This window comes from Mus musculus, chromosome 3 (genome assembly GCF_000001635.26).
Source record: "Mus musculus strain C57BL/6J chromosome 3, GRCm38.p6 C57BL/6J".
NCBI classification, from domain to species: Eukaryota; Metazoa; Chordata; class Mammalia; order Rodentia; family Muridae; genus Mus; species Mus musculus.
Window position 1 is genome coordinate 7,907,730 of NC_000069.6, and position 26,625 is coordinate 7,934,354.

Sequence of the window (26,625 nt, forward strand, 5' to 3'; positions counted from 1 at the left end):
TCAGTTCCCGTAAACCCAGTGGTGAAAAGCATATGTAGCAGTCGATAAATTCAAACTTCAACAACATAGGAAACTTTTCTTTTTATTCTTAATTTTAAATGTCACGCAAAATTCCTATCCTATATAAAACACATTCTATGCTATCAATGCCTCAGGATGTGTTTTTTATATAAGTGCCTAAATGTGTAAGCTTATATGTACATATGATATATATGTATGATATATTATACATATTACCTGTAAGCCTTTTAAAGTGAGTGGTTCTGATTCAGGTTTATAAAGCTCCCCACAATGTTTCATAGGATATGATGACCTTAGTGTGTACCAAAGGAAACAGTTTTTTGTCTCCAGAAATATCAAGGTAATTTTCATGCAGAAATATCTAACAATAGCATCCTACCTAGGTATTTATGAACTCACAGTCAGACGTATGCACTCATGCACATGCACGCACTCACGCGCACACCCCCCCCACACACACAAACAAACATGTGACAAAAGAAATTAAATGTGAAAACAGATGATAGTCATTCCAACTCACTTAAAAAATAACCCTGGCATCGAAAGCTTTGAGCACTATCCACAGATATTTGAAACTAAATCATATGAAGCCCGAGTTAATTAAAAGGGAAAACCTTCAAAAATAACTACATTTCAACATTGTTCCAGTCACTAAGTTTTATCTTTGCAAGCAAGAAGTAGTTTCTGTTAGAGGGGAGAAGGCCCAGATTAAAGGGCCATGAAAAGGCAACTGTTTTGTCAGGCACCTGCAGAGCCTCTCAGGACACAGCTATATGACGCTCCTGTCAGCAAGCTCTTGTTGGCATCCAGAAGAGTGTTTGGTGATTTATTATGGGATGGATCCCCAGGTAGGGCAGTCTCTGGGTGGTCATTCCTTCAGTCTCTGCTCTTAACTTTGTCTTTGTAACTCCTTCCATGGGTATTTTGTTCTCCCTTCTTAGAAGGATTGAAGTATCCACACTTTGGTCTTCCCTCTTCTTTAGTTTCATGTGGCTTGTGAATTGTATCTTGGGTATTCCGAGCTTCTGGGCTAATATCCACTTATCAGTGAATGCATATCATTGTGTGTTCTTTTGTGATTGGGATACCCAACTCAGAATGATATCCTCCAGATCCATCCATTTGCCTAAGAATTTCAAAAATTCATTGTTTTTAATAGCTCACAGCCATCTATTGGACGGAGCACAGGTTCTCCAATGAAGGAGCTAGAGAAAGAACCCAAGGAGCTGAAGGGGTCTGCAGCCCTATAGGATGAACAACAGCATGAACTAACCAGTATCCCCAGAGCTCCCTGGGACTAAACTACCAACCAAAGAAAACACATGGTAGGACTCATGTCTCTAGCTGCATATGTAGCAGAGGATGGCCTAGTCAGTCATCAATGGGAGGAGAGGGCCTTGGTCCTGTGAAGGTTCTATGCCCCAGTGTAGGGGAATGCCAGGGCCAGGAAGCAGGAGTGGGTGGGTTGGTTAGCAGAGAGTGGGGGGAACGGGGAGGGGGCTTCCAGGGGGGAAACCAGAAAAGGGGATAGCATTTGAAATGTAAATAAAGAAAATACCTAATAATATAAAATAAAGAAATAAACAAAAGGCAACTGAGCTTACAACCCATGCCCATAACATTCTTCTTTCTTTGTCACCAAACGTTGTGGGAAAGGAATTTTACAAATCACTGTACATGTTGTTGGAATATCGGAATATAGGGCAGATCACTGTAAGCAAACTTTCCAATGTGCACGTGTTCTTGCTTTACATTAAGAAAAGAAATAATGTTTTTCTACTTAACTATTATCTAGTGATTGAACAGACAGTGCAACAAAAAGTAAATAAAACAACAGAAAAATGTAACAGTATGCTGTTTTGTTTGCTTGACATTAAGTCAGGTAATTATTTTATCAAACTTGTCTCACTTTTAAAACCATAAGTACTTGACCAGCACAGTCATGAACTTGAACAAATGCACAAACATGCACACACACACACACATACACACACACTCACACACACTCACACAATACACACTCTCACACTCAAACATACTTAAACACACACTCACACATGCATATACTCACACACACTCACACATATACACACACACACTCACACTCAAACAAACACACACTCACACATACACACACTCACTCATACACATGTACTCACACACATTCACTCACACATACTCACACTCAAACACACACACACTCACACATACACACATTCACTCATACACACGTACTCACACACATTCACACACACATACACTCACACACTCACATACACATACTCACACACACTCACAAACAAACTCACACACATACTCACATACACTCACACACTCACAAACACTCATACACATACTCACATACACACACTCACACAAATATGCACACAGGCACTCACAGATACACACACACACTCACAGTCACACACACACACAGTCACACACACACACACACACACACACACACACACATACACACGGGTTGAAAGGCTGATCATTAACACAGTATTGAAGAAGGAAAAGCCGGTATCTAAGAATGGTTAAGTAGTGAGGGTGAACCCTCGGGCATGTTATCAGGTCCCTTAAATAAGGAATTCCAAGCCACAGCAGCAGCGGTCGCCATCTTGGTCCGGGACCCGCCGAACTTAGGAAATTAGTCTGAACAGGTGAGAGGGTGCGCCAGAGAACCTGACAGCTTCTGGAACAGGCAGAAGCACAGAGGCGCTGAGGCAGCACCCTGTGTGGGCCGGGGACAGCCGGCCACCTTCCGGACCGGAGGACAGGTGCCCACCCGGCTGGGGAGACGGCCTAAGCCACAGCAGCAGCGGTCGCCATCTTGGTCCCGAGACTCCAAGGAACTTAGGAATTTAGTCTGCTTAGGTGAGAGTCTGTACCACCTGGGAACTGCCAAAGCAACACAGTGTCTGAGAAAGGTCCTGTTTTGGGCCTTCTTCTTCAGCCAGGAGGAGGTCCAAATACAAGATATCTGCGCACCTTCCCTGTAAGAGAGCTTGCCAGCAGAGAGTGCTCTGAGCACTGAAACTCAGAGGAGAGAATCTGTCTCCCAGGTCTGCTGATAGACGGTAACAGAATCACCAGAAAAACAATCTCTAAACAGAGTCAACTATAACTACTAACTCCAGAGATTACCAGATGGCGAAAGGTAAACGGAGGAATCTTACTAACAGGAACCAAGACCACTCACCATCACCAGAACCCAGCACACCCACTTCGCCCAGTCCAGGGAACCCCAACACACCTGAGAACCTAGACCTAGATTTAAAAGCATATCTCATGATGATGGTAGAGGACATCAAGAAGGACTTTAATAAATCACTTAAAGAAATACAGGAGAACACTGCTAAAGAGTTACAAGTCCTTAAAGAAAAACAGGAAAACACAATCAAACAGGTAGAAGTCCTTACAGAAAAAGAGGAAAAAACATACAAACAGGTGATGGAAATGAACAAAACCATACTAGACCTAAAAAGGGAAGTAGACACAATAAAGAAAACTCAAAGCGAGGCAACACTAGAGATAGAAACCCTAGGAAAGAAATCTGGAACCATAGATTTGAGCATCAGCAACAGAATACAAGAGATGGAAGAGAGAATCTCAGGTGCAGAAGATTCCATAGAGAACATCGGCACAACAATCAAAGAAAATGGAAAATGCAAAAAGATCCTAACTCAAAATATCCAGGAAATCCAGGACACAATAAGAAGACCAAACGTACGGATAATAGGAGTGGATGAGAATGAAGATTTTCAACTCAAAGGTCCAGCAAACATCTTCAACAAAATTATTGAAGAAAACTTCCCAAATCTAAAGAATGAGATGCATATGAACATACAAGAAGCCTACAGAACTCCAAATAGACTGGACCAGAAAAGAAATTCCTCCCGACACATAATAATCAGAACATCAAATGCACTAAATAAAGATAGAATACTAAAAGCAGTAAGGGAAAAAGGTCAAGTAACATATAAAGGCAGACCTATCAGAATTACACCAGATTTTTCACCAGAGACTATGAAAGCCAGAAGAGCCTGGACAGATGTTATACAGACACTAAGAGAACACAAACTGCAGCCCAGGCTACTATACCCAGCCAAACTCTCAATTATCATAGAGGGAGAAACCAAAGTATTCCACGACAAAACCAAATTCACGCATTATCTCTCCACGAATCCAGCCCTTCAAAGGATAATAACAGAAAAAAACCAATACAAGAACGGGAACAACGCCCTAGAAAAAACAAGAAGGTAATCCCTCAACAAACCTAAAAGAAGACAGCCACAAGAACAGAATGCCACCTTTAACAACTAAAATAACAGGAAGCAACAATTACTTTTCCTTAATATCTCTTAACATCAATGGTCTCAACTCGCCAATAAAAAGACATAGACTAACAAACTGGCTACACAAACAAGACCCAACATTTTGCTGCTTACAGGAAACTCATCTCAGAGAAAAAGATAGACACTACCTCAGAATGAAAGGCTGGAAAACAACTTTCCAAGCAAATGGTATGAAGAAACAAGCAGGAGTAGCCATCCTAATATCTGATAAGATTGACTTCCAACCCAAAGTCATCAAAAAAGACAAGGAGGGACACTTCATTCTCATCAAAGGTAAAATCCTCCAAGAGGAACTCTCAATTCTGAATATCTATGCTCCAAATACAAAAGCAGCCACATTCACTAAAGAAACTTTAGTAAAGCTCAAAGCACACATTGCGCCTCACAAAATAATAGTGGGAGACTTCAACACACCACTTTCACCAATGGACAGATCATGGAAACAGAAACTAAACAGGGACACACTGAAACTAACAGAAGTGATGAAACAAATGGATCTGACAGATATCTACAGAACATTTTATCCTAAAACAAAAGGATATACCTTCTTCTCAGCACCTCATGGTACCTTCTCCAAAATTGACCACATAATAGGTCACAAATCAGGCCTCAACAGATTCAAAAATATTGAAATTGTCCCATGTATCCTATCAGATCACCATGCACTAAGGCTGATCTTCAATAACAAAATAAATAACAGAAAGCCAACATTCACATGGAAACTGAACAACACTCTTCTCAATGATACCTTGGTCAAGGAAGGAATAAAGAAAGAAATTAAAGACTTTTTAGAGTTTAATGAAAATGAAGCCACAACGTACCCAAACCTTTGGGACACAATGAAAGCATTTCTAAGAGGGAAACTCATAGCTATGAGTGCCTTCAAGAAAAAACGGGAGAGAGCACATACTAGCAGCTTGACAACACATCTAAAAGCTCTAGAAAAAAAGGAAGCAAATTCACCCAAGAGGAGTAGACGGCAGGAAATAATCAAACTCAGGGGTGAAATCAACCAAGTGGAAACAAGAAGAACTATTCAAAGAATTAACCAAACGAGGAGTTGGTTCTTTGAGAAAATCAACAAGATAGATAAACCCTTAGCTAGACTCACTAAAGGGCACAGGGACAAAATCCTAATTAACAAAATCAGAAATGAAAAGGGAGACATAACAACAGATCCTGAAGAAATCCAAAACACCATCAGATCCTTCTACAAAAGGCTATACTCAACAAAACTGGAAAACCTGGACGAAATGGACAAATTTCTGGACAGATACCAGGTACCAAAGTTGAATCAGGATCAAGTTGACCTTCTAAACAGTCCCATATCCCCTAAAGAAATAGAAGCAGTTATTAATAGTCTCCCAGCCAAAAAAAGCCCAGGACCAGACGGGTTTAGTGCAGAGTTCTATCAGACCTTCAAAGAAGATCTAACTCCAGTTCTGCACAAACTTTTTCACAAGATAGAAGTAGAAGGTATTCTACCCAACTCATTTTATGAAGCCACTATTACTCTGATACCTAAACCACAGAAAGATCCAACAAAGATAGAGAACTTCAGACCAATTTCTCTTATGAACATCGATGCAAAAATCCTTAATAAAATTCTCGCTAACCGAATCCAAGAACACATTAAAGCAATCATCCATCCTGACCAAGTAGGTTTTATTCCAGGGATGCAGGGATGGTTTAATATACGAAAATCCATCAATGTAATCCATTATATAAACAAACTCAAAGACAAAAACCACATGATCATCTCGTTAGATGCAGAAAAAGCATTTGACAAGATCCAACACCCATTCATGATAAAAGTTCTGGAAAGATCAGGAATTCAAGGCCAATACCTAAACATGATAAAAGCAATCTACAGCAAACCAGTAGCCAACATCAAAGTAAATGGAGAGAAGCTGGAAGCAATTCCACTAAAATCAGGGACTAGACAAGGCTGCCCACTTTCTCCCTACCTTTTCAACATAGTACTTGAAGTATTAGCCAGAGCAATTCGACAACAAAAGGAGATCAAGGGGATACAAATTGGAAAAGAGGAAGTCAAAATATCACTTTTTGCAGATGATATGATAGTATATATAAGTGACCCTAAAAATTCCAACAGAGAACTCCTAAACCTGATAAACAGCTTCGGTGAAGTAGCTGGATATAAAATTAACTCAAACAAGTCAATGGCCTTTCTCTACACAAAGAATAAACAGGCTGAGAAAGAAATTAGGGAAACAACACCCTTCTCAATAGCTACAAATAATATAAAATATCTCGGCGTGACTCTAACGAAGGAAGTGAAAGATCTGTATGATAAAAACTTCAAGTCCCTGAAGAAAGAAATTAAAGAAGATCTCAGAAGATGGAAAGATCTCCCATGCTCATGGATTGGCAGGACCAACATTGTAAAAATGGCTATCTTGCCAAAAGCAATCTACAGATTCAATGCAATCCCCATTAAAATCCAAGTCAATTCTTCAACGAATTAGAAGGAGCAATTTGCAAATTCATCTGGAATAACAAAAAACCGAGGATAGCAAAAACTCTTCTCAAGGATAAAAGAACCTCTGGTGGAATCACCATGCCTGACCTAAAGCTTTACTACAGAGCAATTGTGATAAAAACCGCATGGTACTGGTATAGAGACAGACAAGTGGACCAATGGAATAGAATTGAAGACCCAGAAATGAACCCACACACCTATGGTCACTTGATCTTCGACAAGGGAGCCAAAACCATCCAGTGGAAGAAAGACTGCATTTTCAACAATTGGTGCTGGCACAACTGGTTGTTATCATGTAGAAGAATGCGAATCGATCCATACTTATCTCCTTGTACTAAGGTCAAATCTAAGTGGATCAAGGAACTTCACATAAAACCAGAGACACTGAAACTTATAGAGGAGAAAGTGGGGAAAAGCCTTGAAGATATGGGCACAGGGGAAAAATTCCTGAACAGAACAGCAATGGCTTGTGCTATAAGATCGAGAATTGACAAATGGGACCTAATGAAACTCCAAAGTTTCTGCAAGGCAAAAGACACTGTCTATAAGACAAAAAGACCACCAACAGACTGGGAAAGGATCTTTACCTATCCTAAATCAGATAGGGGACTAATATCCAACATATATAAAGAACTCAAGAAGGTGGACCTCAGAAAATCAAATAACCCCCTTTAAAAATGGGGCTCAGAACTGAACAAAGAATTCTCACCTGAGGAATACCGAATGGCAGAGAAGCACCTGAAAAAATGTTCAACATCCTTAATCATCAGGGAAATGCAAATCAAAACAACCCTGAGATTCCACCTCACACCTGTGAGAATGGCTAAGATCAAAAATTCAGGTGACAGCAGATGCTGGCGAGGATGTGGAGAAAGAGGAACACTCCTCCATTGTTGGTGGGATTGCAGGCTTGTACAACCACTCTGGAAATCAGTCTGGCAGTTCCTCAGAAAATTGGACATAGTACTACCGGAGGATCCAGCAATACCTCTCCTGGGCATATATCCAGAAGAAGCCCCAACTGGTAAGAAGGACACATGCTCCACTATGTTCATAGCAGCCTTATTTATAATAGCCAGAAACTGGAAAGAACCCAGATGCCCCTCAACAGAGGAATGGATACAGAAAATGTGGTACATCTACACAATGGAGTACTACTCAGCTATTAAAAAGAATGAATTTATGAAATTCCTAGCCAAATGGATGGACCTGGAGAGCATCATCCTGAGTGAGGTAACACAATCACAAAGGAACTCACACAATATGTACTCACTGATAAGTGGATACTAGCCCAAAACCTAGGATACCCACGATATAAGATACAATTTCCTAAACACATGAAACTCAAGAAAAATGAAGACTGAAGTGTGGACACTATGCCCCTCCTTAGAAGTGGGAACAAAACACCCATGGAAGGAGTTACAGAAACAAAGTATGGAGCTGAGATGAAAGGATGGACCATGTAGAGACTGCCATATCCAGGGATCCACCCCATAATCAGCTTCCAAATGCTGACACCATTGCATACACTAGCAAGATTTTACTGAAAGGACCCAGATGTAGCTGTCTCTTGTGAGACTATGCCGGGGCCTAGCAAACACAGAAGTGGATGCTCACAGTCAGCTAATGGATGGATCACAGGGCTCCCAATGGAGGAGCTAGAGAAAGTACCCAAGGAGCTAAAGGGATCTTCAACCCTATAGGTGGAACAACATTATGAACTAACCAGTACCCCTGAGCTCTTGACTCTAGCTGCATATGTATCAAAAGATGGCCTAGTCGGCCATCACTGGAAAGAGAGGCCCATTGGACACGCAGACTTTGTGTGCCCCGGTACAGGGGAACGCCAGGGCCAAAGGGGGGGAGTGGGTGGGTAGGGGAGTGGGGGTGGGTGGGTAAGGGGGACTTTTGGTATAGCATTGGAAATGTAAATGAGCTAAATACCTAATAAAAAATGGAAAAAAAAAAAAGGAATTCCTGATAATTCCTTCATATGGTAACAAAATTCGAAGACAGCCTTCTATGATATGGAAGAGGGGCCTTTTATGAACTACATCATGATGATATCCCAAGTACAATATTCTTCTTTTCAGAAAAGAGGTAATTATATCTTTTTTATTGTTGCTGTTTATATGCCACCCATCATATGGTACGTTGTTATAGCTGTTTGCAGTGAGTAGAAAACTAGTATTAATTTATTCCATCTCTTTTGTACAAAAGGATAATGACATTTTTATTTAAAACGTCCATGTGTACACACAGAATACCAGAACAAAACTTGCCTCAAAAGTGTTTTTACCTGTTTACCCCCTGGTAGGTGCATATAAGTTATTTTCAATTATTCTTTAAAAATTAAATATTTTCTACATTTTATAATATAAGCACAGTATCTTTAAAATTAGAAAAGTGTGGGTTAATAAAGTAAGAAAAACAATTTATACGGTCTATATATAATTATATTTTTTTTATTCCTGGTAAAATATACATTGGCATTGTTATGAGCAAGTCTTCATTTCACAAAAGTAATTCAACATAAGAATGTTTATAAACCTGTCAGACAACTTATTAGCAGTTCCTGATCTGCTGTCTATGCAGGTCTTTTCCTTAATTATAATTTAGTGGGCTCTCCACTAGAGGCAGTACCTATTCTCTCATTTAGGAATGTGTGTACCATTTCATTGCTGGAGCAAATTTGTCTTCAACCAAACATCGCAGTGTCTCACAGGTTTCAGAAGCATACTGCCATGCCATATTGCGAGTGACATCTATGGTAGAGGGTTGATGTCACTGTGCTCCTTACAAAATCTGGATTAACATGACAGTTTGTTTTTCTCCAGTACAGACTCCCCTGATCTACTCATTTTTCACTTCAGAATTTTATTTTCTTGTTTTACTTTTTTATTTATAAAATTTGTCAGATATAAAGAATTTGCTCAACCAAAAAAATAGAAATTATACATGCAGGGGTTTTGTTTTGCAGAAATCATATTTTCTTCTTTTTTTGATAATTTCTGTATAATAATTTGAAATTAGGTAATGTTATTTTTGTGTTATTGTCTTTTTAAATTTATAGCCATGGTAGGCTATATGCTAAGGTTTGAGTTTGTTTTAGTTTTCTGAGACACATCCATATTTCATAATTGCTGCATGATATCACATGTACTCAGCCGTACCACATTTATTCATTCTCCCGCTCACTGATAGATTCTTATATTGTCTTCCACATTACTTTCCCTGGAAACGCACAAAGAAACATATGAACATATGAAAACAAAACCAGAGCCCCAAACCGGTGTTCCTCCAGATATTGTTCCAGTTATGCTGGGTACCAGAAAATGCATGTACTCTTTTCACTAAATTCTGTAAAAATCTTTTCTAGAATGACAGTCACTGAAAAGGAGTTAATGGTTTTTAGAGTTGTGGCTACTTCCTCATTCATGTATAACAGAAGAGCCTATTTTTTCCAAAATATGTTTAGGGAATTTTAATATGTCCTTTGGGATACTGTAATGGGGATGTAATGAGCACAGAAAGAAAAGTTGGGGAAACAAAATGAAATTGCTTTTCCTGCTAAAGGGAAAGGTTTTTCATTTTGGCAAGGGAAATTTGTGCACAGCAAAGACTTTAAGGAAAGAATTATAACAGAGTACTATTTCTCTCCTATCTATCTATTTCTGTTTCTCTGTCTCTGTCCGTCTGTCTGTCTGTCTGTCTGTCTGTCTCTCTCTCTCTCTCTCTCTATCTCTCTCTCTCTCTCTCTCTCTCTCGTGTGTGTGTGTGTGTGTGTGTGTGTGTGTGTGAGTGTGTGTGTGTGTGTGTGTGTGTGAGTGTGTGTGTGTGTGAGTGTGTGTGTGTGTATGTGTGTGTGTGTGAGTGTGTGTGTGTGTGTGTGTGAGTGTGTGTGTGTGTGTATGTGTGTGTGTGTGAGTGTGTGTGTGTGAGTGTGTGTGTGTGTGTGTATGTGTGTGTGTGTGTGAGTGTGTGTGTGTGTGTGTATGTGTGTGTGTGTGTGTGTGTGTGTGTGTGTGTGTAGTCTGAGTGTGTATGAAACACAGAGACAGATGAAGGTAGAGAGGTGGATTTCACTTGGGAAGGGAGAAGTAGAGGCAAGAAAGCTCCAGTTGACATGAGAAAGCATTTGCTTTCTTCTGCTGTTGAATGTGTGATGATCAGATCCAGTATTAACCTGCTTAGTACCCCCTGAGGAGGGAGAGGCTATTGAGGGATCATTCTAATTGAGTTCAATGATGTGGCAAGACTCCACCCCATGTGGTCAGCACTTTGTGGTAGCAGCCCAGATAAAAACGTTCATAATAGACGGAAGTCAATCCACCCCTTGTTCATCCTGTACCATGTTACTGCTGATGATAACTGTGTCTCCAAAATCAAAATTAATGTCTCCTAGCAGCTCCCCAGGGACCCTTAAGGTTTTCTGCCCCAGATTGCAGATTTCAAATCACCCAGCCCCAAGACTGAGCAGTAACTACTTGATCTCAGCCCCTTAGGTGTGATTCAGATGTTACTATTTTAAAGTAAACTGACATAATAATAAATTTCTATTAGTAATTATCATTATATCAGATCATTCCATCATTCTGTTTCTCTGCAGAACTCTAGCAAATGCAACAAACATACCATTAGCTTCACTTGAATACCACAATGCACTAGAGAGTTTCTGTTGAGCCTCTTAATCTCTGTAAGTTGTCTTGAGTTTGTAGAGAACTAGACTAGCATGGACACTGGCCTGGATTTGTTTCCCAGAGAAGAAGGGAGAGAGGGAGGGAATTAGCCTATGTTAATGAAGAATTGCATTGGCTGTACAGATGAGCACATTATCATATAACTTTCTGCCCAAAGTTGCCTTTGTTGGTGACAATCACATGCTAAGAAGCCTCCATTTCAGCTAGAGCAATTAAAGAAGGCATGGTGTTCTGGGACGTCAATGTTTTGAAATAACAAGGTTGTAGGTAACAGAATTTGTTATTGGAATGGGCTTAAATAATGAACCAAAATGAATATAAGTACACGCATCAGAAAAAACAAGTTCAAAACTGAAAGTTTCTATTTGTAATTGTCAATAATACTGGTCTATGACTGGTACCAAGCAGTACTGACAGTTTTCATGTTTATATTCTCTCAGGTTCAAGATCCAATAAAAGGTGTGCACACTTATTTCTCGGAAATTTCAGCAAATGTTTCATCTTATTTTATTATTCACAGGCTAGAAGTTCCTTTGATTGTCAGCTATATAACGGATATCCTGTAACCTTCTTGTTTATAAGGCTAATCTGCAGCCATGAAATGCATCCACAAATTATAAGAAATACTTTGGCTGCAAATGGGAAACCAAAAGCTAACCTGTGTTGAATGTGAAGAAATGTCAAGCAACACCATAAGGACTACCACGATTTCATTTTTCAACAAAGATGTGCCCATAATTCTCACTGGAACAGATCAAACTGATGCTCCAGAAAGCACCACATAGGTATCCAAAGAGGCAGGGGTGTGCCTCATGCTCTGAACACACATCTAAGTTTATCTTGGATAACTAGTCCATGGAAGATTTTCTGCAGGGGAATGCTAATACCTCAGTACTCTGTTTCTCCTCCTCCTCCTCCTCCCCCTTCAGTTTAGATATTATCATGAAATTAAAAGATCTTCAGCATTAAAAATATCAATTACTAAAGGAAATCACAATTGTCTTCCATATGTCTTCTTAAAGGAAGTACTATATTCTATACCAAGGAAATGGGAAGAATAATAAATGTCATGGTTGTTTTAACATTTCCCATTTAATTTAGCAATCATATAAAAGTTGTTTATTGTCCATAGAGGTCCACAGCCAGGAAATATTAGATGCCATTAAAAAGCCTTTTGCATGCACCCAATTATGTTTTCTGCACTGACAAGAATTTTGCCTAAAGCTAAATGCAAAATGCACAATTTCCTTCTGTTTCTCCAATGATCTGGCCCACAGAGAACATCATCTTTATTGTTTTTACTTCTATTAAAAAATATAAACTGCAAAAGAAATAAAGTAAACTATATTTTTACTTTCTAACTTGAAAATATTTTTAGGTAATTTAACCTAGAATATTAAAATCACTCTGATTAGCAAGCAGTTGTTTTGTGATTTACTTTTTAAGAGTCTTATATAAATACTAAATTAAATCATAGTTTATACTTTACCCTTTAAAATATTTACTACCACAGAATAGCACTATAAAGCTCATTACCAGGCTGTCTATAAACTGTTGATTAATCTCTGTTCATTGTCTTCATAAACTGGTTTCTTATTGCATTAGAGACTTAGCATGTAAGGCCATTCATTTTTTCTTCTTTATTTAATATTAAGTTTGAGGATGTTTCAATTGAAAATGATTCACTTGTTGAAAGCATAAAAACTGCCCAACTCAGTGGAAAATACTTTTCCTGCACAATCTGGAGTAGAAACAATTCATCTTTCCTTGCAAGCCCAAACCCCAGAATAATACATTGGCAGCAAATCAGGACATGGTGCTCATTGTTTATAAATGGATTAAATGTGTAGATTGGTCAATACATAAAAAAGCTGATTTAGTGACGGCTGATAGCAAGAGGCTAAAACTCAAGGTTATTAATATGTAATATTGTGGCAGATCTGGTAAGGAATAATTTGCACAAAATACTATCAGGTGTGGGGTTGTATCATAGATGAGACTATGTGGGCAGCACATCAGCCACATGTCAGGCACAAAATAGACTCTCCAGCAGTGTTTCCATGCTCTCTTACTTCGTTTTCTAGTTTGTAGATAAGGAAATATGGCCATACATGTTATATAAGTTGCTCAAATTTACTAAAAGTTACTTAATGGTAGATTTTATTTATTTCATTTGAAAGTCTACATCATTTCAACCAAACAGTGTAATGAACATGATACATTTTAAACACTTGGTTTTAAAGACGGTTTGAAAGAAGATTATTTTTCTAACAGATATATCCAGACTTAGGTCAAATTTATATAGAAAGAGACCAAGAACAAGGAAGAAGTGATATGGCAGGGGACTTATGACAGAGTATCTGCCTCACTCTGCAGTACCTGAGGCTAAAATGTGTTTTCTTCAGTTTAAATGTGAGATCTCCCAAGTGTCATTGTTTTGCTTCTGCCTCCTTTGTTATGTTTGGATGTCAATTTAAAAAAACATCTTAACACATAAATCATCTAAGAGTCACCTTAACCACATGGTTTTGAAGACTTTACTCATAAGCCTATCTCATTACAACTCATTACCATGCATTTATCACATTTTAACAACCCCTAGAAACTGAAATGTTTTCTCTTTAATTAGACTCTGTTGATTTTGTTGATTGGTGTCATATTATTTGTTGACATGGCTCAACTGTCATTTAATACACATTTGCTTACTATTAATTTCAGAGCAACAGCTGAGATGGTCATAGACCATAGGTTCTATAGAACCTACTTCAGTAGAGAACTTTACCCAGTTGTCAAGATAAAAATCACAAAAGAATTATGATTACAATGCTACGAGTATACAGAGTAGAACCTGTGACTACTTATATCTTCCGCAGTAGCTCAGGCAATCCTGTAGAATGTGTAGTTTCTATGGCTTTGTGAATAAAAGCTACTGTCAGACATGGCACTAAAAGTGTAAGTGAGCAAGGTCTGAATGTAGAGCAGCTTTTGTATCTGTTGACTAAGCTTGGTGATCTTGACCTGGCCAAGTAACAACTCAAGTGAATGAAGCACCAAAGTGGGCATCTATAGGGTCATGATGCTGTTTTCATAGAATTTTTGAAAATAAAATCAATCTATAGTGGCAAGAGGTAGGTTCATTATTTCTAAAGAATGGGTTGGATTGCAACAGAAGACACAGGTAACTTCGGGGGAGTTGTAGAATAATTGGTCACCTTAAGGATCAGAATGGTTTCAAAGGTCTAGATTTATGTCAAAACAGAACAAATTATGCACGTGAACTATGAATTTCAGTATCGAGTTTTAACTGTAACACAACAAAATTATATAAAGTCAAAGAGACTGTACTGGCTCGTTTTGTGTCAACTTGACCCAGGTGGAGTTATCACAGAGAAAGGAGCCTCAGTTGAGGAAATGCCTCCGTGAGATCCAACTGTAAGGCATTTTCTCAATTAGTGATCAAGGGGAAAGGCCCCTTGTGGGTGGGACCATCTCTGGGCTGGTAGTCTTGGGTTCTATAAGAGAGCAGGCTGAGCAAACCAGGGGAAGCAAGCCAGTAAAGAACATCCCTACATGGCCTCTGCATCAGCTCCTGCTTCCTGACCTGCATGAGTTCCAGTCCTGACTTCTTTGGTGATGAACAGCAGTATGGAAGTGTAAGCTGAATAAACCCTTTCCTCCCCAACTTGCTTCTCGGTCATGATGTTTGTGCAGGAATAGAAACCCTGACTAAGACAGAGACCAAAAGTAAAATTACATTCCAGAGTGAACTTGTTCTTAATCTATCCTATCACCTTCCAGAAATCTGTTAAGCTTTCAGAGAATGTTAAAACAACTGGCACCCTACATAGCTGCAGGGTGTCAGTTGTTAAAATAAACTATGCAATCCGGGACAGAGGATACTAAGCTGCAGGTTTCACATGGGAAGTTTTATTGGTAGAGGCGACCTCTGAGGGGGTAAGAGGGTAGAAGAAGAGAGGAAGGGGATGTGGGATGGGGTATGAGTCTGGGCAGTGACACATGTGATACATGAACAAAGGGATGTGCAGCAGGTGCCATGGCAACAGTGATGTTGCCTAGATATGACCTGTCTTGTGGCTGGGTCTAGGAGCTAGCAAAAAGAGCTTCTGGCTGTCCATGGATGTACCTGATGCTAACATGCCTCTCTTTTTCTTATCATAAAGAAAGAAGAAAAGTGGAGGGGATGGTTAGGCAGGATTAGGGGCATCTGATCTCTTAAACTACTTCCCACTGTCTAGGGGCTTCATCAAATTTGGGACTTAACTGTTGGCCCTATTTGGGCTCATCCAACCGTTGTTCGGATCAGGTTTCTCTGTGGACAGTGGCTGATAATACTGTGAAAGGGATTAATTGTTTGTTTAGAAATGTTTTGAATTTGTTGTTGGTGGAATGTGGAAACGAGGTTAATGAGGCAGGGAGCGAATAGTAAAGCCAAAAATATGAGGAAAAGAGGCTTTAGGAAGGGTAGTATCCATTTCCATATACGGTTTTATAGAGGGAATTAGAGGTGTCACGCTATTCTCTACAGTTTTGGATGTCTGATTGTAGCTACTAGATTTTGTTTCTCACTAACCCAGACTAATTGAAGTAGAAGCAATATTCTTCTTGGAGAAAAAGGCTACCTTCTTTCATTGTAAGAACATCTAGTCCCCATCAATCCCGAAGCACCACTGTTGCCAAGGAATTGATCTGTCTTTGGATTGAGAGCTGTTGTCAAGCTGAGAAGAGAACTTTATAAGGTTAGGGAGGTAGTCACCCCTGCCGTTCCAGTACCAACACCTATAGCTAGTCCTGTATTGACCATGAATGGCGTGATTGAATTCCCCTCTTGTTATGTTGGGCATATGTTGTGTCTCCAACTGGGATTGGTAGATCCTTTCTGTGGATTAAGAGAAAAGGAGCACCAATGTGCAAATTCCTGACGAGCTGGCAGGTACACAATGCTATACATGAGTGCCACAGAGAATTGAGTTGTTCTGGACTGTCGGGCACTGTGACAGAGATGAGGTATTGAGGGTTATGGCTCTGTTTCAGTCTTAGGGAGCTTAGCATTCCTACAAATGTGTCCCAGATATCTTAAAACAGTCCCCCAGGCCAAAAAGAGTGATAGAGAAATGGTAAGGGGATCGTGGCAACATTGGAGTCAGGGCAGCTGATAAAAGGTGAGGGGAAATTACCTGGCAGGGTCATTGGAAAAACTGTAATTGACAACTGTGAGTTAGTTTGAGGGGGTACACATAGCTAACAATCTTTAAGGTGAGGAGTTCTGGTGATGTTAAGCAGTTGGTAGGCTGAGGCCAAGGTCTGAAGCAGAAGGCAAAATGGTCTGTTTTGACATAAATCTAGAGCTTTGAAACCATCCTAATACTTAAGGTGACCAATAAGATAGATCATATAGATGTGATGCATGCAAGAAAGGATGTGTGGTGAGTGGCATGGCACCAGATGCAGGAGTGGTGCTACTGCCTAGAGATAACCTGTCTCGTCATTGGGTCCAGGACCTGGCTATAAAGACCTTCTGATTGTCCATGGATGTACCCGATGCTAACAACAGCAATACTCTTATTTTGCTGAGTGGGAGATTTCAAAGAGGCCAAGCAGTTCCATCCTTCACTTTATCAGTGCAACATACAAGTCCACACCTAGAAATCTATTGTGCTCTTCCTTGGTGCCTATAAACTTCAAAGTTCTGTGCCTTTATGAATAAAATTTACTGCCATTGATGAAGTAACAAATTACCAAAAAGAATTCATCTTTCTTAAGAGACAAGTAAACCCCAGCAATTGGGATGCAGAGGCAGGGGGATTTCTGAGTTCGAGTCCAGCCTGGTCTACAGAGTGAGTTCCAGGACAGCCAGGGCTACACAGAGAAATCCTGTTTCGAAACAAAACAAAACAAAACAAAACAAAACAAACAAAAAAAACCAAACAAAACAAAACAAAAACAAACAAACAAAAAAAAACAGACAAGTAATTTAAAACTTTTATTCCCATGTCAATAGGTGTAATTCAATTATCCTTTGCTATGACTTTGCAAATATTTCCACAGAGATTCTTCTTCTCTTCTTCTTTTCTCTTCTCTTCTCTTCTCTTCTCTTCTCTTCTCTTCTCTTCTCTTCTCTTCTCTTCTTCTCTTCTCTGTTTAGACTCACCCTGAAAGACCTGTGTTGCAAGTCAAAGGTATTACAAAGCTACAGAGTGTCATTTTGCTTGAGGTTTTCTCTTAATTAGTAGAGATTGCAGTTGTAGAGACATTTATTTTTAACTACTAATCACAATTCTACAGAACTTAAAAGGATCATTTGTCTATAAGATTATCACTTTCAAGAAGATATGTTTTTCTTAATTACTTGGTCTAAAAGCTAAAAATCACTTCTCCTTTTACTGTATTTACTTTAGTATAAACAGCATGTTCTCTACTTACTGTTTATTCTCCATCTGGCAGCATTCTTAAGAACCAAAACATGGCACATATAGTGCCAAAGGCTTCCAGGCAGCAGCACTCAGAAATTTCCAGTAAATATCTGATAAAAGTCATTTTTAGAAAAGTTGCACATCACTGGAGGCTACTCCCATGATTTTGGAGCTGATGTGGCTAAGGGACCACCTTGTCTTAATACACCTAATCCCTGGGAATGTTATCTGAGCCCAGCATAATCAGATCAGCAACCTTAGTAAGTCATATTATTCTTCCCTTTGTGAAAATCTTTATCTAGTTACTTCAGTACTTTATTTACTACTTTATTAAATTACTTCATACCTCAGAAGGGCATGGCTATTTATACATAATATCCCAGTGGTACTTTGATTAATCTAAGGAATAGGTTTATACAATGACACATGAAATAATAATTCAAATATGTCCATATCTATTCATTAATCTAATATTATAAATTACTGTTCCTAAAATATGCTAAACACATTTTATCTGTAGGCATCTAAGTATGTGTGTGCCTTTTATGCAGACATCAAGTTATATGTGGCTACAGTATAAACAATAATAATATAGGTATTCATTGCCTGCCTTTGCCAAGTAGCTGGTGACAAAGAGGAAACAAAGGAATGGATTTCTATTTAGATGGAATCATCAAGGCAAAGCTGACTGGTTTGTCAGGCATAGTAATGGAAATAAAAAAAAATGTAGGTGAATCATTATGGGTTTGATCCTGAATGGCTAGATGATGGTGTGGTTTAGTTAAATGAAAAGAGTAGGAGTACTTAGATTCTGTGATAATGCGATACAAATTTAATTTGTAAATAAATTCAAGGTTTAAATCTTCTAAAATTGAAACAGATCAAAATAGCATGAAGGAAACTAAAATTGAGGACTAATAAGAATATCTATATCTATGGTATTTTAAGGCAAGAACAAACCACCTAATATATATATATATACATATATATATATATATTCACACAAAATATTACAAGTTTAGGTGAAAGAGGGATTTAAAATGAACATTAAAAAGAATCAATTTGCAAAACAGCAGCAGTTTGGGAATATTGTTTTCATTTTATATGACTTTATTTTAGTGGCATTTCAGGTTCATAGAAAAGTCCATAATTTCCATGTACTATTTGCATCCAAGCATGTATGATCTCCTCTGTTAGGACATCGACACTGACTGGTACACTTACTGTATTGGATGAGCCTCTATTGACACATATTTATCACTCACGCTGTTTACATTAGGCTCTATGCTTGCCTTTTATGTTGTGTGGGTTTGGACATAGGTAGTGACAAATATCCAACACTAAATTGTTGGAGTAATCTCTCTGCATAGATAATATAAACCACTCCTTACCAACATCAGTGTTCTTATTTACTATATTTCTAAAGGTTCTGCCATGGTTTTCAGTGACTCTAGGGTTGAGAATTGGTGCTCTGACCCAGGTGTACATTCAGTGGGACCTTAGACTAACAGACCCAACAAAGGCATGGTGGCTTATGAAAGTTAAAGAAATTGTTAGAGTGCTACACACCATTCTCTCAGACTGTCTCCGGGAATCTTTTTAATGACAAAACAATAGATTATAAAATGCATATAAAAGCCACTAGGAACAGCTATTTGATTCCACTAGAATGACTGATATAGAAAAGACGGAACCCATAGAATTAGGATATGGAAAGATGGAACTCTGATAAGTTGTTTTAAAAGCATGGAACAATGGAACAACCACCATTTGAAAATACCAGTTTCCCACAAATCAACATAAAGTTAGCATATGAACCTTCAGTGTCCTTTCCATACATATCCACCAAATGAATATCTATACATAAGTATTCATAATAACCCAAACCTGGATCAACTTCAACATTCAATAGCGGATGTCAATGAATAATTTCTACACAATGAAATATTCTTTGAAATTAAACAAAAATACTGGCATATTCTACTTGGATAATCTTTTCTAAAAGTATGCTTTATGAAGGAAAGTATTCATAAAGGATCTTTGATTATCACTACAGTCTGTGAAATACCAAAGATAGACTAATCTAAAACAAACAACACTAAAATTGGCAGTTGGCTAAATGGTGGGGGACAGAATATCAGTGCACAAGAATGAAAAATTGCTGGGTATAAGTTTCTTTTTGAAGTTATAAAACTGCTCTAAGGTTTTGTGAAACTAAATGAAAATAATAGAAACTACTGAAATATCAACTTCAGTAAATTTTATGATAAATGAATTACATTACAATAACTAATTATTCTTAAATAGTAAATATTTCATGAAGTCAGAATGTGCTAAACATTGTTAGGATAAGATTTGATTAGAAGAGTTAGGGCTGACCACAAGTAGTACTTCACATTGATTTGCCAGTGAAGGCATGTAGGTCATTTTGTCCACTGCTATCTGCTATGATAAAAATACCTTAGATAATTATTTTATATAAAAGAGTAAGGTAATTTTGTTCCTGCTGTCAGACATTTTATTCTCTGATTAGTTGGACTATTGTAAAGCACTGTAGAAGAAGTGCCCATGACAAAGGAAACTGTTCACCTCAGGAAAGGGATCAGGAAAGCGGGAAAGGGGAAGAGGCAAGTAAAGATGGAGGAGGGGAACAAGGTGAGAAAGGCAGAACGGGAGAGGCAGAGAGTGAGTGAGTCCCTTTGAAGTCCAAGCCCTAGTGACCTAACTCCTTTCTAGTATGTCCTACCTCTTAAAGCTTCTAGTATTGCGTTGGTGTCTCAGGCCGGTGACCAAGCATTTTATCATTTGGTCATTTGAGGAACACTTCAGAACCATGATGGAAGGATTCAGAATCATCAAGGCACATCTCTTTTGGGGAAAAGATTTTATTTAAAATGAATACTATTAAATGATGTTTTTATATAGACACAGGTGAACCAGAAAGGAAAGCAGAGTTGGAATCTGAGACTGACTAACAATTGAGGACTTACCAGAATGGCTAGCTTAGCCTTGAACATTGCACACAATGAAAACAGTAGGTCTGGCTCTGCTGGAACCAAAACTTACATTTTAATCAAATGGAAAGCAAAATTCACAGGCTCAGACTAGGTTGTAGATTTATCGATGGGAAACAAATTTTCTGAGTGATATATTCCCAAATGTAGTAATGTTTGTGTGATTTTTCATAGTCAAACATGCAGAAAGTTAACCTGAGGATAGAGGGATGAACATAGTTCTAGAGAGAGTGGGCATATAAAATGTTTATTTTGGATGACTAGAATGCTTCCAGTATGAGTTGTGTTTCAATTTAGTTTTGAGATCAGGAATTCCAATTATAATTCTCAGCACAGATATGAAAATTACAATGATGTTTGATGAAAGCTGCACAGAGAGGTAGTAAGTAAATTAGTGAATTTAAAAATATTTAGGATGTCTTCAACATGGTTACACAAAGGAAAGAAGAATGGAAGGAAGCGTAGGAAGGAGGGAGAGAGAAGAAGAAAGAAGAAGAACCCAGTACTGAGGAAACAACTAGTTTAAGATGGATTAAGTTTCAGGCTAGCCTGGCCTATATAATGAAGACCTTGCCACAACAACAACAACAAACAAACAAACAAAAAAACAAACAAACAAAACCCTCCTTTTAAAATAATACCATGCTATGCTAGAATTTGAAGTAGAAAATAGCAGGATTATGTGTAAATGAAATTTTGAATCAGAATATTTTAGAACAGCCATTCTCAATCTAGGGTAGTGACTCCTTTGGGGTCATATATCAGATGTCATACATATCAGAAATTTATATTATAATTCATAAATATAGGAAAATTACACTTATGAGGTACAAATGAAAATAATTTTATGGCTGGTGTTCACCTAACTATATGAGAAGGGACTCTATTAAAGGGTAGCAGCATTAGGAAGCTGGAGAACCACTGGTCTAGAAGACTACAGAATCTCCTGAATGTATCACTCTTTACATTTCTAAATTCTAAATTAGAGTTGCTACTTAAGTTGGGAGCAGAAATACAGAGAGTACAGTTAGTTATAATAAAAATATTGTGATAATTTTAAAGAAAGGGAATGAAATAGAAACATGTAATTTTGTATTGCTTATCATTTAATCATTTGGAAGGAATGGGCTATGTAACTAAATTTAGTTTTTTACAAAATGCAGCAAAATTTGTAATTAGAGAATTAATCATTGCGTGCTTTATAAAGTGGAAAAAGTCTTTTCCACCTGTAGGCAGGGAAGATTCAATAGACTCTCTTTTATTTTCTTCTGGACTATGTCATTCCAGATTGCCCTGTCTGTTTTGGTTTTCTCTACTTTATAAGATCATTTATAGACCTCTATGGAAATGAAAGCTGTCAACAGGATTCACATTTCTATAGTCATAAGAGTTATCACTCTTACCCTTTATAGGTAGTAGAAAATATGTTGGAGTGCTTAAAACAGTTTGAGTTGTATTGATGATAGGTCTAAGGAAAGATGACAGTATTTAGGAGTCTACATTGATTGAACAGAAACCTCTCTAGGAGGTACACTAAAAATCAAGGCACATAAAGTTTATATATCCCTTGCAATATGGTCAGAAATAAATATAATAACTATAGAAGCAATTTTTTATTCTGATTATAAAACAATGAGAAAAGAGATGCATAAATCCAGGAGAGTAACCAGTATATGTCACTAGAGGAAAAGGTCAAGAAAGACTTATGGCCAGAGATGAGAGTTGTCCCTTCATTTAAATGAAGGGAGATAAGTCATGAAACCCTGATAATGAAGATGAGATTTATTCAAGAGATTTATAAATATTAAATTAAATCTGGAATGAGCTGAGCATGCTGAGAATCAGAGTGAACATTGTGACCAGGCAGGATCGGAAGACAATGTAAAAACTGAGACCAGAGAGTTATGTAAGGAACTGGTCACAAAGCTGACGCCTTGAGGACAACATAAGTGATTTGGGACTTTGTTCGATTTTCAGTAGTAAGTCACTGCAATGTTGTTTGCATTTTTTTGGGAATGGCAATGGTGTTAACTAGTTTACATCTTAAATACATCACTAACTTCTCTATGAAAAAAGACATCCTATGGGGGCGGGCAGAAGCCCAAAGAGTATGCAGTAGTTTCCTACATGAAACTTATGGTAAATTTATGGTAAATTTTTGAACTAGTGCCAAAGAGATTACCATGTCAACTGTAAATGAAGTAGGAGATAAAATGTAGAGAATTGTTTGTGATTCTGGTGCTGAATAGAAGATTGGGGTTTACAGATATGAATTATTTATCCCAATGGTAGACATGTGCCATCAAGAAGAAATCTGGTCTACTTAAGCCTTTAGGCTCATTTCTTGATCAAACTGATGCAGCATGCTCTATGGGCACCTCTAGTATTGGATAAAGTATTAGATCTGCCATGTGAAACACGTGACAGACCGAGATAAAATACCCAGCTTTCCTCAAATCATAACTAATTGGTATGCAGAGAGTTGTGTCTTTCTGAAGACTAAGACCCCTGGCTGTGTTTAACATAAAAAAAAATAGAATGAAACCAATGCAACTTCAATATTCTAACACAATTTCCCTACAGTATTTTGACCAGCATTTTCTAGATTCCTATAGAAAGAGATCAGAGAGTTAAAACAGAAATATTTTACTGAGACATATTTCTGAACTTGCTGTAGTCTGTTGATAAGCCATTGATTTCTGTACTCCTGTGCCTCAACCTCCTCTGGCTAGGAAGGAATGGGAAACTTTTCTATATTCTCTTTAATCTCTGTTGAGGCTTACTGTAGAATCAGCATTAGGTGGAATAACCTTGTATATGATAATCAATAACAAGTGAATAACCAGGTGAAAAAGAGTACAGATCAACTGTTTCCTGAAGTGATGTACACATAGTAAGAAAACAAAATGCTAAGTCTGGTTAATGTTCAGTGGGTAAAGGCATTTGTCAGCTTGTTTGTTTGTCTGAGTTTAACCCCTGGAATTACATGAAGGTTGCAGGAGAGAACCTATTTGTCAACATTGTCCTCTGATCTGAACATATATACTGTGCACACATGCCTCTATGCCCATATGTCACACATACACATGCACACAACATCAATGAACAAGTTAAAAACTAGGATCACAAAGAAAGAATGTACAAAATTCAATCAAAAGATACCAATTAGCAAAATGAAAAATACAAAAATTTTATAAATTGGTTTTTAGCCTTCCTCTGGTAAAGGGGCCAATGCCTGAAGGCATGAGTTCCACTCTGAGCATGCAAACTTAGGTTAAGTCCAGCCCAAGGTTTATATTTGGCCATTGGGGTAATTTTTAAAATGAGGTTTTTGCAGCTGTCAAGATTTGAAAATTTAAAGATTTATCTATTTCTCCTAAATTCAGAACTCTGGCAACACTAGAGGTTGGATTTATATTCCAGGAAGACAGCTGGCTGGAGTTGATTAAATGCCACATCTATAATCTTAGCAACTTGCCATATTCTCAGACACTCATTCCCTTTCCTGATTATTTAGATGAAGTGTCAACGCCAGGTTCTGACGATGAGCTGATCCTCTACACATCAGCACCAATATGAACAGTTTTCCAGAGCATAAGTCAGATTCAGCTATTCCATGTACAGGCATCCCAAACAATTTCATATTATCTTTAAAATAGCATTCAAGTTAACTCAAGGTTTGGCCTTAAATTTTCAGTTATAAATATCCTATCTATGTAATATTAACTTCTTTTAGTAGCCTAGAATATACATTGCATATATTACTGTTTAATGTGAAATATTATGAGCTTAACCAACTATAAAATGTTTGTAGATTTTAAATAAGTCTGGCATCTAATTTATTAATATCAAAATATGAATTTTGTTTGATGTCATATTGTTTTATGACCATAATCAGTAACCTTTAAGTGAATATGAGCAATTATATAACTCTATGAAAATGTCACAATAAAACCCACTGTTTTGTACAATCAATATACATTAATTTTTTATATTCTGTTATTCTCCAAATTATCCTTTATTGATAGTAGTAGTTATTTATGTAGGAGCCATTGAAATTCTGGAATGGAAAACAACTCTTAGACTCCATTATAATGCATCATTTATTATATACTTTTTGTGAAACAGTCATAAAATTGTATATGAAGTTTCAAGTTGTAGCTGAAATTTCAACCTCTGACTTCCACTAAAGACAATTAATTGAACTGGTATTTCCCTAAAATAATTCTTAGGAAACTAATACATGGGAGTCTTTCAACTTTAAAAAAAGGAACAGCAGTTGTTGTCATGAGTGATTACATATGAGGAACACACAATAAAAGTCTTTATTATCTGTTGTCATTATAGTGAAGCTAGTCAACAAAATATACACTAAAAATGCATAAAACCCTAAATATACAGCATCAGTGTGAATCTTAAATGACTTGGTGTTTACCACTTTAGATTCTTCTGATGGTCTTGCCTTCTTGCCTCTTTCCCCACATTTATTCAGATTTGCAGAGGTACATAGGAGAAGCATGTGAAAGGACATCATCACGAATTGCTGAATGTTTACTCCTTCATCAGAATGTTTACTTTGACAAAGAGATGACAAAAGACAATATATGATCCAATTCTCAATTTCATCCCTTTTTGGCATGTGTAATAAGCAATCCAGAAATTTTCAAAACATGATTTTTGGTAAATAATAATTTAATTAAGTGCCCTTAATTTTATAAATCTCTTTTTCATTAGCTAGAGACAGAATTTGATCTTATGAGCTAATAGGAGACATTTATATTCAAACTATAACTTGCTCATTTTCATGGGATGGTTGTGATTATATTGGAGAAAATTTTCAGAAAGAAAACACTGTAAACTTCACTTTTAAGAAGAAATAATTAACCAGAATCTCTACCTAATGTTTACTTTAAGAGATTACTGAAAATAATAAAGTCAAACAATCAATATGAACATTGTTCATCTAATGATTACTTTATTGGTTCTCTTAAAATATAATTCTCATTGGATTATTCTTAAATTTCAATTATTTGAAAGGAAAAAGAAATATCTATTTTGGACAACATGTTTCCAAGCAAAGAATCTCTAATGATTCAAACACATAATAAATGTTCTGCCCATAGCAAATATTCACTGGCAGAATGCATGAGATTCTTTCTCCTATACCATGAACTTGATCAATTATCTTCTTTCTCTCTATCATCATTTCTGTGCATTCAAAACTATATTTGTTATGTTATGTAACTTTTCAATATCAGAGGTGTATTAAAGTATTAGGCTTATTGCAATAGAGACAGGAAAAAGAGAGCCCAAAAATGAGAGTGGGCTGGCATTATGCTTTATTTGTATAAGATATCATTCTGCCCACTAAGAAAATGTGCTTTATATGAATAAGATTGGAAGTAAAAAAGATATTTAAGAAGAAATAAACTCTAGGCTGTTTTCTGATGTATTTGCTCCTCTGTGTGCTTTCTCTCTCTGTTTGAGCTAGCAGGCTTTCACCACAGCGTCTGACTTCTGAGGCTTCACTTAGTAAACTTTAATGAACAAAACCAATAGGGGCAGTGTGGAGGGCTAATACCCAGAGAGGGGCTC

At 37.5% G+C, this 26,625-nt stretch overlaps 1 long non-coding RNA gene across 1 annotated transcript in view; it reads right to left on the minus strand.

The window, feature by feature from the left end:
* Positions 1-17,573: 17,573 nt before the first annotated feature.
* Positions 17,574-26,625, minus strand: part of 1700010I02Rik (RIKEN cDNA 1700010I02 gene) — a 29,585-nt gene continuing 20,533 nt past the window's right edge. Inside the window, exon 4 of the long non-coding RNA NR_040587.1 lies at positions 17,574-17,764. This is a non-coding gene — a long non-coding RNA (RIKEN cDNA 1700010I02 gene). The remainder of the gene's footprint in view (positions 17,765-26,625) is intronic.